The sequence below is a fragment of the Euleptes europaea genome, chromosome 5, assembly GCF_029931775.1.
Source record: "Euleptes europaea isolate rEulEur1 chromosome 5, rEulEur1.hap1, whole genome shotgun sequence".
Lineage (NCBI taxonomy): Eukaryota > Metazoa > Chordata > Lepidosauria > Squamata > Sphaerodactylidae > Euleptes > Euleptes europaea.
In genome coordinates this window covers 70564131-70576257 of record NC_079316.1, presented here as the reverse complement: position 1 = coordinate 70576257, position 12127 = coordinate 70564131, and the positions used below count along the sequence as shown (strand labels likewise).

Here is a 12127-nt window from a genome sequence, read left to right as displayed (position 1 = left end):
TTCAGGTTTGGACTACAAGTTAATCACAGGAACTGATTCAATCCCCAGATACTGTCCTGTGCTCCCGAATATATATTGAAACAATTTATCGACATCTGAGTTTTCCTCTCAAACATAACCAAGTCAGTTAACAGAAAATGCTAGCCAATGTTGTTCAAAAGATTCTGGAATGGTCAATACTTTTCCTGCACTGCCTCCCATCCCAATCTGTATGAACATATTAAAGCAAATGCCCATCTATTACCATTTTCTAGGGCTAATCAGGTCAAACCTGTGAGGCTGGAACCTAAATTAGCGGGCAACCTAGGATTATATGTGCTCAGTTCTGAGAACTTTAGTTCTTTAGTCACAGGAGGAAATAGGGTTATGCAACCTCAAAGGGTCCTCGCTGTTGGCAGGCAGATATACGAAAGCTCTGGTTTGGCCAAGCCTGTTGTACATGTCACAAGTCTGGCATTCTGCTCTTTTCTGTTAAAAAGAACAGCACCTTCTCCAACTGCATCGGTCTCAGAGAACCTGGTTTGGAGAACCAAGTTTTCATTGGAGCACACAGATTTCTCATGGTCTGACTCAGACAATGCAAAAGCCACCCTGTAGGCAATGCAAGCCACAGACTCCAGGTGGATATCCAGTTAATCAAATCTTTGCTGGCATTTAACTCTACCTTCAACTGCAGCTGACTATGTGGTTGCAGCAGTGGCAGGGGACATTGTTTGGTGGTTGTGATGGCAATTATCTATGGAATGTGCAATGACTTGCTAATCAATGATAGAACAAAGGCCATTGACACCAAGCAACTGGTGGTGAAATCGTAACATTTATTCTTGATCACACCGTCACACGGTACAGAATTACTCTTGCATGGTAGCCTCTGGTTTACTTTTCAATATTGATTTATATTTCTTTGTCATCATCATCATCATGAGGGAGAGCCAGCGTGGTGTAGTGGTTAAGAGCGGTGGTTTGGAGCAGTGGATTCTGAACTGGAGAACCGGGTTTGATTCCCCACTCCTACACGTGAGCGGCGGAGGCTAATCTGGTGAACTGGATTTGTTTCCCCACTCCTACACACGAAGCCAGCTGGGTGACCTTGGGCAAGTCACAGCTCTCTTAGAGCTCTCTCAGCCCCACCTACCTCACAGGGTGTCTGTTGTGGGGAGGGGAAGGGAAGGTGATGGCAAGCCGGTTTGAGTCTCCCTTAAGTGGTAGAGAAAGTTGGCATATAAAAACTAACTCTTCTTCTTCACCATCATCATCATCATCAATTATTTTATTGCATTAGCTCAAAAGCAAATAATACAAATAATACAATTCCTACAAGAATAAAAATTAAATACAAATTATACCTAGATTATACATATTTCCGAATATCTAACAATATCAAATTAAAACCCAGCTAATAATATACTTCAGATTTAATTTTTTAAAAATCAATCCGATATCAACTAATTACAAATCCTGAATACCAAGTATCACTTATAAAATACTGAATGAGCTGGAGCGGTACCATTAATCTCATATTCAGCCATGTCTGGGCCAATTATTTCTTTGTCAAGATATAACATTTTTGCTTTGGTTTCCTCACAGTTTATCCCTTATCAAATTATGTCTGTTTCTCTACATGATATATTTGAAGAGACACTGCAAGATTTCCACATAGACCATGTAAACCTGAAGGACAAAACCTGAGACAAGAACCACACAGTGAAGGAAGGAAATCTCTAGTGAAACCACAATTGCACAGCTGTCTCCAACGTTAATGCTTCTTAAGCACATTTTGGCAACCCCTTCCCCCCAGGCATCTTAAAGAAGGCAATCTCCGTAGCTGTTTGCAATGATATTCAGCAGTGCAGCTAAATGATGAACTAGCAAATATTTGTCACACCGCAAGCCATGGGAGCAGACAAGCACACTGTAATGTTTGATTAACTACAGGGACTGTTCTGAGGTGGTTGTAAGGCTGGTGGCTCAGGACAGAGGAAATGGCTACCCCCAAAACAAGAGATCCTGCCCTGTTTTAAAATTTGTAACAAAAAGAATGGGATGAAAGAACGTTGGAATAAAAACCAGAGAGTTAGCGATGTGCCTTCAAAGTTGCAATAGGGTTGTTGTCGTCATCCCCCTCCCCAAGATTATATTGTGCTGAGGTACACAGCAATTCTATGAGGAACTTTGGAGACGCCTGCGCAGAATGCCTTTCTTTTCATGTATTCATTCTAGTTACCCTCATTGCTTCATGAATAATGCATTTGTAGGGAAAGGAGAAATATAAATTGGTTTGACAGGCAACCTGAATGAGCTAAAGAGCCTCTCAAATTTGTCTAGTCTACCAGGCCTACATAGAACCAAACAATAGAGAATGACACCAGCCAACTAAGCAGCTAGCTAGGGAAAAAAAAAAAAAAACCTTTTGGGCATAGATGGGAATGATAGGGTTCAACAACAAATAGGAAATAACAACGTGATTTATCAGAATCCCAAGTAGTGGTAAGCGTCCACATGCAATAATGCAATAGCTTTAATGAAGCCCAAATATTATATATTCCTGATGTTCTTGATAGGAGGCTGGTTTAAACACAGTTTTCATATTTTAAATCATGAGGATTATATTAACCGCTAGTAAAAATATGGCAACTTTCCCATGTCCTTCCATAAAATTGGGCTGGCTTTAGTTCCCCTCAACCACATTCTCCTTGTCATGTAGAAAACGGAGACATTCACTAGTTGTCTTATACAAGAACATAACAGCCATATGAATACATATTCATGGCTGCCCAGTATATGGCCTCTCTATTCACAATGACCTGAGCTCTGTTACTAAAGTTTAAATCTTTACAACATTTGAAATGTTATCTACTGAAGTAAGTCAGTTTCACTTCTTTCATAAATTACTGCTTGAGAATTGTACCATGTGCATATATGTTATTACGAACATTTCTGTATAAAGGCTGCTTTGCCATCCTATATTCACCATTTTTGGTATCTTATATTTTGTAATTTATATAGATTTTAAAACTTTTGGGGCAGGCTTGCCTCATTTTGTTATATATAAATATAGTAGGGTCTTGGAGCATGTTCTTCGAAAGTAGTTGTACAATATGTTAACAATAAATTCTGTCCATCACATGGTAATCCCCCTTGCATGTGTCTCTCTCACACTCATTATATCCCTCCCCAAGTTAATTGTATATTGTTAGGCACAGATAGGGTTGCCAAGTGCCTGGTGGTGGCAGGTAAAATCCTGCCAATCCACCGGGCTGCCTGCTGACCAGCTGAGGGCCGGTGGGAAGCATGTGCAACGCGCCTACATCGCTTCAGGGTTTACTCGGAAATGACATGGACGCTCTAGCAACTTCAGCCAAAACTCTGTGGTTTCCATAGAGTTTCGGCCGAGATCACTTCTGAGTAAACCCGGAAGTGACGTAGGCGCGTCGCGCAGGGCGTGCACCGCGCACTCCAGAAAACCTCCCGCCCATGGACCAACAGGACCTAGTAAGCCTAGGCATAAACAACAGTATGGATTTATCAAGAGTCAGGCCTTAACAAACTCAGCTAGTGAAAGCAACAGAATTTCTCTAATCTACCCTGTACCTCAGTGAATAATCTCACTTTTTGCAGGATCTCTCAGATCCCAAAACCATGTGGTCAGGTTATCCTGCACCTAGAAATCAACATGGTAACCTTAATTCTAGGTCTGGCCTTTCCATTTGGATCCTGAACTTCCTTGTCATCTCCATGCTACAAAATGCCTCCCCCACGGGCGGTCTTAGTGATGCTGATATCCTTGGCAAAAGCTCAGGATGGAGCCCCAGATACTCTGCCATTCCCTACCCCTACCCTCGCCCCAGGTGAGTAGGGTTGCCAACCTCCGAGTACTAGCTGGAGATCTCTTACTATTACAACTGATCTCCAGCTGATAGAGACAAGTGCACCTGGAGAAAATGGCCGCTTTGACAATTGGACTCTATGGCATTGAAGTCCCTCCCCTCCCCAAATCCCGCCCTCCTCAGGCTCCGACCCAAAAACCTCCCACCAGTGGCGAAGAGAGTCCTGGCAACCCTACATGTGAAGTGGGTAGGAGCTGGAAGGTGGATCCTGAGTCTCACATGGAGCAGGTAGAAGCAGCACCTACTGAGCACCGTCGCAAAGTACTATTGCTGCAAGTTGGCAGCTTGAGCCTTGGACAAGATGGGTGTGAGTGGCAGTGGTGGGAGCCTGTTCTTTTTTCCTCGCCCCCCCTCTCAGTCATAGGCAGGGCAGTGGGCAGTCTGGGACCCCAGCATAGGGCCCAGCACAACTGCCCCTGTTGCCCATTGGCTAAGATCGCCCCTGGTTTCCCCGTCTACTCTGCTTAGACAACGTAACTACCTAACTCTAGAAAATGATACCAGCTGAATCGTCTCCAAGCTTGATTAACACTCTTTGGACTCACACCTCAGCATGACCCTTACACACGGTTGTGAAGAGGGACCTGGCAACCCTAAGTTACCCCTTTCTAAGTCAATTGAAGTGAATGGGCTTAGAAGAGCAGAACTCTACTAAGGACTGTACTGTTATTGTCCCCCAGAAATCTGATTAGTCTACTGATATTATAGCTACTATTGGTTTAAAAAGAAAAAAAAATTCTTACTTCCAGGGGCTGCTGAATGATTGGCTCTATGTTTGCAAAACAAAAATAAATAATAAAAGCAATAGTTCAAATAGAAATGTAAGTTTTACCCCCTCCTTTGTACCATAAATGGGCTTATTTATCAATTGCACCTTGAAATGGAAGCCCAAAGTCCCTACAAATGGTGCTTCGTTGAACAAATGTTACAGAGCCTTCATTGACAGCAATAATGCATCCTTTAAAAAAAAAATCTACAAGGCACGGTCCCTAGGAAATTCTTAAATCAAGAGTGAGAATAACACAGGATACCACGCTTACTTCATTCCTCATCTACTGCACAGAACAGCTCTGTGTTGCAAGTCGAGAAAGCACACTACCACCTTCTGTCTGTAGTCACCTGGTATGTAGGAGAATGAATGCCAAGGGAAAACTTAAAGACTTCTGCCATGAAGATCTGGGCTTCAGTGACTGCGTTGGCCGGTTTCCTTTCTGATGCTGTTTGATGCAGCCCTCCAGAATATTTCATACTGTTGCAGTGCAAAACTCCGTGAATCTTCTCCCCACACCTGCCAAAGCAGCTAAACTTTATACAACTTCTTAATCTCTTGTAAAATCTCAATTGTTGGGCACAACTCAAGCAATCCTAATAATAAGACTCATCTCAAAGCAGGACATGCTGTTTATCCAGAAACAACTATAAATATAAAATCTGGAGACCCTTCAGCTTTGCCAAAAACCACCTGCACAATATGGTACATTTGACAGCCTTCCCAGATTTGATGGGGAGATAGTAGCAAGAACCTCTGGGTATGTTTTTTTTTTGTGTGTGTGTATGTTCCCTAATTTTGATCTGTACAGCTAAGTAGTGTAATAATAATACATATGCAGTATTGATCAGGAGGCTCTTGGTAACACTTCTGATAGGCAGGAGTTGCTTCAGAAGGAAACAGCCCAGAACATTTTTGGCAATCCAGCATCAAGTAGCATTGATTTTATCATTGTTTGCAGTACTCCTGCCTTTCTCTCTGCAACACCATTTTCTTGACTCATGGATACGTTTGCAATTCTATGTTCAATACCTTGAGTCTTAAACCAATGAGCCATTTCACCAGACATGTACTCGCCCCCAAAATCACTTTGGAACTTACAAATTTTATGCCCCAATTGCCTTTGAACATTGTTAGCCCACATCTTTATAGTGTCACACACCTCTGACTTCTTTGCTATGGGATACACCCATGTGAACCTTGTGGCATCATCTATCAAATTTTCAGGGAAAAAGGATACATGCTCTTCAATAAGCCAACACATTACAGCAGTATAGGAATTTATAGAAAGAGAATTTTATAAGTGCACTTTAAAACAAATGCTTAATGTTAAAAATGTCTCTTATGTTGCAGGCCAAACAGAATACTCAGAACTTCACCCATACTGAAGAACTTTATAACTGTGCGTGGTAGGGTTGCCAGGTCCCCCTTTGCCATCGACGGGAGCTTTGGTGGTGGGGCCCGAATTGAAAGTGTGCAGACAAAATAATTTCCCTTCTGGGGAAAACCCACAAGCAATGGGGACGCTTTAGCACTTCCCTAAAAAAACCCTATGGAAACCATAGTTTTTGGAGGAATGTGCTAGAGCGTCCCCATCAAACCTGGAAGTGATGGGGACGCTCTAGCATATTTTTTAGGGACGTGCTAGAGCATCCTTATTGCTTCCAGGTGTCTCTCAGAAGGGACATTATTGTGGTACACCATGCTGTGCATGCAAGGGGAATGTCTCCCCCCTTTAGCTGGCCTGTTTCCCCTGTCGGCCAGCTGAGGGGCAGCAGGCAGGCCTGTTAAGTAGCAGGCAATTGCCCACCATTAACAGGCACCTGGCAACCCTAGTGCATGGGTATAGTGACCAAAGAACATTTTTGTTTAAATTAAATCAGCTACTGATCACAACATAAGGCTCATTATGCTGGGGCCAGACTTCCCTAAAAATAAGTCATAATCCGTGATTTTTTTTTAAAAAAAGAAACCATGCTTCCTATTTTATTGTTCTGTAAAAGCCAACTGCGGCAACAGACCTATGCAGACACCACTTTGTGCAGGGATACTGTGAGGGGGCAATCTCATGGACATTCTGATAATGACACCTGAAATGAGCATTTTTCCAGATGATTTGAAGTTGAAGGAGGAAATATAGGAGGAGGGGGCCTTCTTTGAAATGCCCTAGACCCAGGCCATGTAAGACTGAGAGCCCAAACTAGCAGCTTGAATTTGACTCAGAAGCAAACTGGCAGGCAGCAGAGATCATAAAGAATTGGGATTAAATTATTAGCTCCCCAGATAGGGGCTGGGCTGCTGCATTCTGGGCTAGGTAAAGTTTCTGAACTTTCAGTCGCTCCAGTGCATACAGCACATCAAGTTACCAGGGCACGCATGACAGCAGCAAAGTCCTTAGGCCACCAGAAAGCAGTGCAGATGCTGAAAGAACGTTATTCTTCCCCCAGCTGTCACAAGCAGCAATCACACAGCTGGGACTTACCCGAGCCGCCAGTTGCAGCCGATGGGCCGCCAGTTGCAGCCAATGGGCAGCTCCAGAAATGGAGTGTGTTGGGCTGCGCAGCTTCCAGCTGCTTCTCCCAGCTGCTGGTGTGGCCAGGCGTTTTTCTACCTGCCTCTTCCCCTCCCTCCCAGCCTGCGATTGGCTCAGGGGAAAGCTTCCGGCGGCCAGATGATGCAAGTTGGGCAATGCATCATGTGGACGTTGCCCCACTCGTTAGGCCTAATTAAGGCCTCGTCACGCAGCCACGTGGCCTCGTTCCGGGTAGCAGCAGACCCTCCCTCCCTTTAATCAATGGTTGGTTGTATGACTTTTGTCACTGCTTAGGTGGTTTTTTGGCATTGGGCCAGATCCTATTTTGGGGGAAATGACCTGTGTGCCTACATCTCCCCCATAAGGGGTCTTGGGGTGGAGTCCTTCTGGATGCCCAGCTCAGGGGCTGTCGAGTGGCTCTACTCCAGGTGGCGAAAGAACCACTTAGAGATTTACATCCTAGTGGAACCAAGGGTTCGTCATTCCGGTTGCTCCCCAGCACTCGGGTTCGGGGATTGTTATATTGCCTGACAGGGTGGTCAGCTGATGCTGGGATCTGCCCCTATGCTTCGCCAATGCTCTATTCTGATGTAATCAATAAAGCTATGGCCTTTGTTCAACCCATTTTTCTATTTTTGTGGGTTTTCCCCTCATTTCCATCATGGAACCGCTCTTGCCCTTAGGATTGCAATGCTGAACCCAAAAGTGCTTCTTAGGCAAGATTGTGACCTCACCAAAAATAAGCACTTCTCATACGCAAATTAGCACGTCCACCAACCATCCACATCTCTATCTTCTATACACTGAGTGTAGTCACTCTCTTTCATGCCATTACACTAACATTTGGTAGCAATCCACAGACGAGCAAGCAGGGTATTCAAGCACACTAGGAACAGTCCAGACCCAATAAGGACCCCAATTAGTGGTTTCACACAGCTGTTATAAAGCAGTGGAGAAGAGGTAACCCAGCATGATAGGACCCAGCAGAATAATCACCCCTAAAACAGTTGTATCTCAGGGATGCACCAACCATAGGAAGTAGCTTTTCAACGTGTGATATTAATTTAATTGAAAAAATTCTGCCTCAGTGTTCAACCGCATGATCCCCAGAGTGGTTTACAACTCACAATGTCTATGTAAAGCAATCAAGACAATCAGAACTATAAAACTTATTAGATAGGGCACAGAAATAGCAGAGATAGTTTACTGAGATACCTTTCAAGAATCAGAATAAGGTGCCACGGAGCATAGCAGCAATGCATAATTTTCATTTATGTGCTACTGCGTAAAGAAATACAGATGATTGCAGTTCTCTGTGCAGCTCCCTCCTTTTATTCTTTATATCGAGAAAACCCAGCATTTTAGACCATAAGCCCTGCCCTTCCTAAAAAATACTAGAGCTCCCATACCCTGCATCTTTCTAGTCTCATTAGAAATAGCTGACTGACTCATACCCTCCTGTACACCCTACTTGTCTTTCCCTACTCCAATCTCAATATACTCTCTTCAAAACCACTTCACCTCCAGCCTAAGGTATGTGATGCCTTCAGTAACAAAAAAAGTCTCATAACCTCACTCTGCCCTTTTAGAAGTTCCAAAACGTCATGAGCCATGCTTTAGGATACCTTGAGCCTTGATTTATTTTTTTAAACATTACTATTAAGGCTTGTTTACACACATTTGTAATAAACTTAGTGGAAGTGCTGGAAATCTCACTTTCCTATGGGAACATTGTCTTACCCTCACTTTCCCACTAAATCTTGCTCTGCTCATTCACCAGTTTTTTGGCTTTAGATGGGAGAAAGCATTTCCAACAACTCTGGCACAGAGTTGTAAGATGGGTACCCAAAGGTTGGGTGGAAAAAGACTCAATTATGCAAATAAATATATTTATTTGGACTGTGGTTTTAGTTTATCAATCTGTATTATATTATTAATATAATTTTTTATGTTTTTAATATAGATAATAGCGCCTTAAAATAAATATATTTATTTACATAATTGAGTCTTTTCCCACCACCTGTGGGTACCCAGCTTTGGTCTAAGGTTGGGTCTTTCCTTCCCCCTTTGTTTTTTTGACAGAGTTGTGAGAAACAGACAGAAGGAAGTACACCTGCTTTTAGCAAGCGGAAAACTTTTGACCAGCAAAGTATCTGAAAAAGCTGACAGCTGATGTTCTGTGCAAGCCCCCTAATGAAGCAGTGAAGTTTTGCTGCGGCTCGGCAAATGCTGCCAGAGGCTCCGGGAAAGAACGTCAGTCAAGTGTTGCAGTAAGTGTACTAATGGCACCATCTAAGGGCATTCAGCTGTAGTACACATCTTTTCGGCAAAAGCAAATCCTGCGTACAGTTACTCCCTTAAAAAATGAACTGCAACACCAGAATATAGCAACTTGGCTTTCCAACAGGGCAAACTACGCAACGTTTATATTTTGCATCTTGTGGAATGGCCTGCCTGAGCAGGTCAGGAAGACTCTTAAGTTTCATTTACAAGCTATGTAAAACAGAATTGTTTAGGAGGACAGTTCTATAAAGGTAACAGGCCTATACTCTAACAGAATGGTTCAGGAAGGCACTTTATAAAGGGAAAGGGGACTGTGTGGACTATACCAAAGCTTCTTAAACTGTGGGTCGCGACCTCACAATTTGGCAACAGTAAAGGGTTTCTTTATGATTTATTATCAGTAAATGTTTGATTTGTATACCCATTTTATATACCTATAAGCCCAGGGTCACGTAAAAATTTCTCGGGCAAAAAGGGGTCGCAAGTGGGAAAAGTTTAAGAAGCCCTGGACTATACCACTGTGTACAGGACATACTACCTGCTTACTGTTTACTTGTAATACAATTTTTTCTGCACTGTATCTGCATTCTGTCATGTCTAATATCTGATGACTGATTCAGATTATGTACTCCTTGTTAGGTTCCAACCTACTGATTGCACCAATTTACACTGTATAATGCATCTTGAGTCTCAGTAAGAAAGGCAGACTATAAATACAGCAAATAAATAAATCCTATTTCGTTACTCTAAGCCCACTGAAGTCTATGGGCTTAGGGTGGGAGAAACTGCATAGAATAACACTGTTACTCATCTTTTCCTTCATTTCATATTCATTCTTACATCTGCCTTTTAGTATTGTATATATTTCGTAAGTCAGCACATCATGTGTCCTTTTACACCTTGGCTGTAAGTCCAGATATTTTGTTAAGTATGCAAAAGTGTTTCCGTATGCACGTTATGAACAAAAAGAGGGACACACAATTGCAACTCTTTGTGCTGCTCTGAGTTTCTGTCTGTTCAGAGTAGCCTACCTGCTTGAAATGACAGCTGTATTCAAAAGGGGAGGTCTCAAGAATTCCACTGTACGTGCAAAACTTGGGAATGTTTAGTCTGGAGAAGAAGAGGTTGAGAGGGGACATGATTGCTTTCTTTAAGTATTTGAAGGGCTGTCAATTAGAGGAGGGCAGGGAGCTGTTCCTGTTGGCAGCAGAGGATAGGACTCACAATAATGGGTTTAAATTGTGGGCAGAAAGGCACTGGCTGGATATTAGGAAAAAGTTTTTACAGTAAGGGTTGTTTGACAGTGGAATCAGCTACCTAGGGAGGTGGTGAGCTCCCCCTCACTGGCAGTCTTCAAGCAGAGGCTGGACAAACACTTGTCAGGGATGCTCTAGGCTGATCCTGCATTAAGCAGGGGGGTGAACTAGACGGCCTGTATGGCCCCTTCCAACTCTATGATTCTATAAAACTTCCCACAAAGGATGGTGGGGGTTGTGCACTCCTTCCCAGCCACCGATTCTCCCTAAGCACGTACTCTGCACAGTCACGTATATCAAATGCACCTGGAAGACATGAAGTCCTCACCCTAGCCCCCTCACCCATGTTCAGCAGCAACCCATGTACAAGGTGAAAGAATGGAGCTAGCACTCTCTTGTTCAGTTCCAGCCACAGGCCAACCCAAACAGTAGGCCAATACAGACAGCATGACCAACAAACACCTCCTACTGATGAGGTCACAACTCCAGATGGTGTCCTGCTTAGATAGCGAAGGGCTGGAGACGTGCATGCACAAAACGCCCACTCAGAAAGCAACAATTTCAATTCTACATATGACGATTTGGAACCACTGAATTCATAGCACAGAGGCTGCTTCTGCAAGCTTCCGGCAGTGCTCATATGCCTCAACACCATGCTGGTCACCCAAACAGGCAAGGCAAGAATCATGAAAGTCCAATTTGGTATCACAATTGAGATGTTTCTTGAAAAGTGCTTTCCTTGCCATGGAGCCAGGGCCAGTGCTACCATTAGGCGAACTAGGCGGTCGCCTAGAGCGCAGACCTCAGAGGGGCGCTAAACTGGCCCGACAGGCACAGTTTTAAACAGATTAGTTTCTTGAAAAAATGCAACTGACAATTTATATTTTTTATTTTAAGATAAGTACCACAACAGTGCTATGGAATATCATTAATTAGAACATCTTATAAAAAGTTTTATAGGAATGCATCAGGCTTTTTATCTTTTCTACAAGACATCTTTTTTGAAAATTGGTTAGCAATGGGGGGGGGCACAAGTAGCTAGCCTTGCCTAGGGTGCAAAAAAGACTGGCACCGGCCCTGCATGGAGCCAGCGGTTTGCATGTAAAGATAATGCAGGAAAAAATCACAGGGAATAGGACAAAACTTGACAGCAACAGCAAAAATAGGTGGATGGAACTTTCTAGTACAGAGGGATTCTCGCCTGCTCTTGCCCTCTGATTGGTCAAAATGAAACTTTGTAAGAAGATGTGGGCTTTGTCCACTTACTCCATGCAGGGGATGATCCTGCACAAGGCTGAGAAGGGCCAAAGTTTTTGATCTTTCTAAAAGTCCCTGACTGGGCAGCTGCATTCCCATAGATTGGAACGCACCGAAGTCACAAAGACTAATACGTTGCTGT

At 43.3% G+C, this 12127-nt stretch overlaps 1 protein-coding gene across 1 annotated transcript in view; it reads right to left on the bottom strand.

Annotated features, from left to right (window-relative positions):
* Positions 1 to 12127, bottom strand: part of LHPP (phospholysine phosphohistidine inorganic pyrophosphate phosphatase) — a 163191-nt gene that overhangs the window by 98914 nt on the left and 52150 nt on the right. The window lies entirely within an intron of this gene.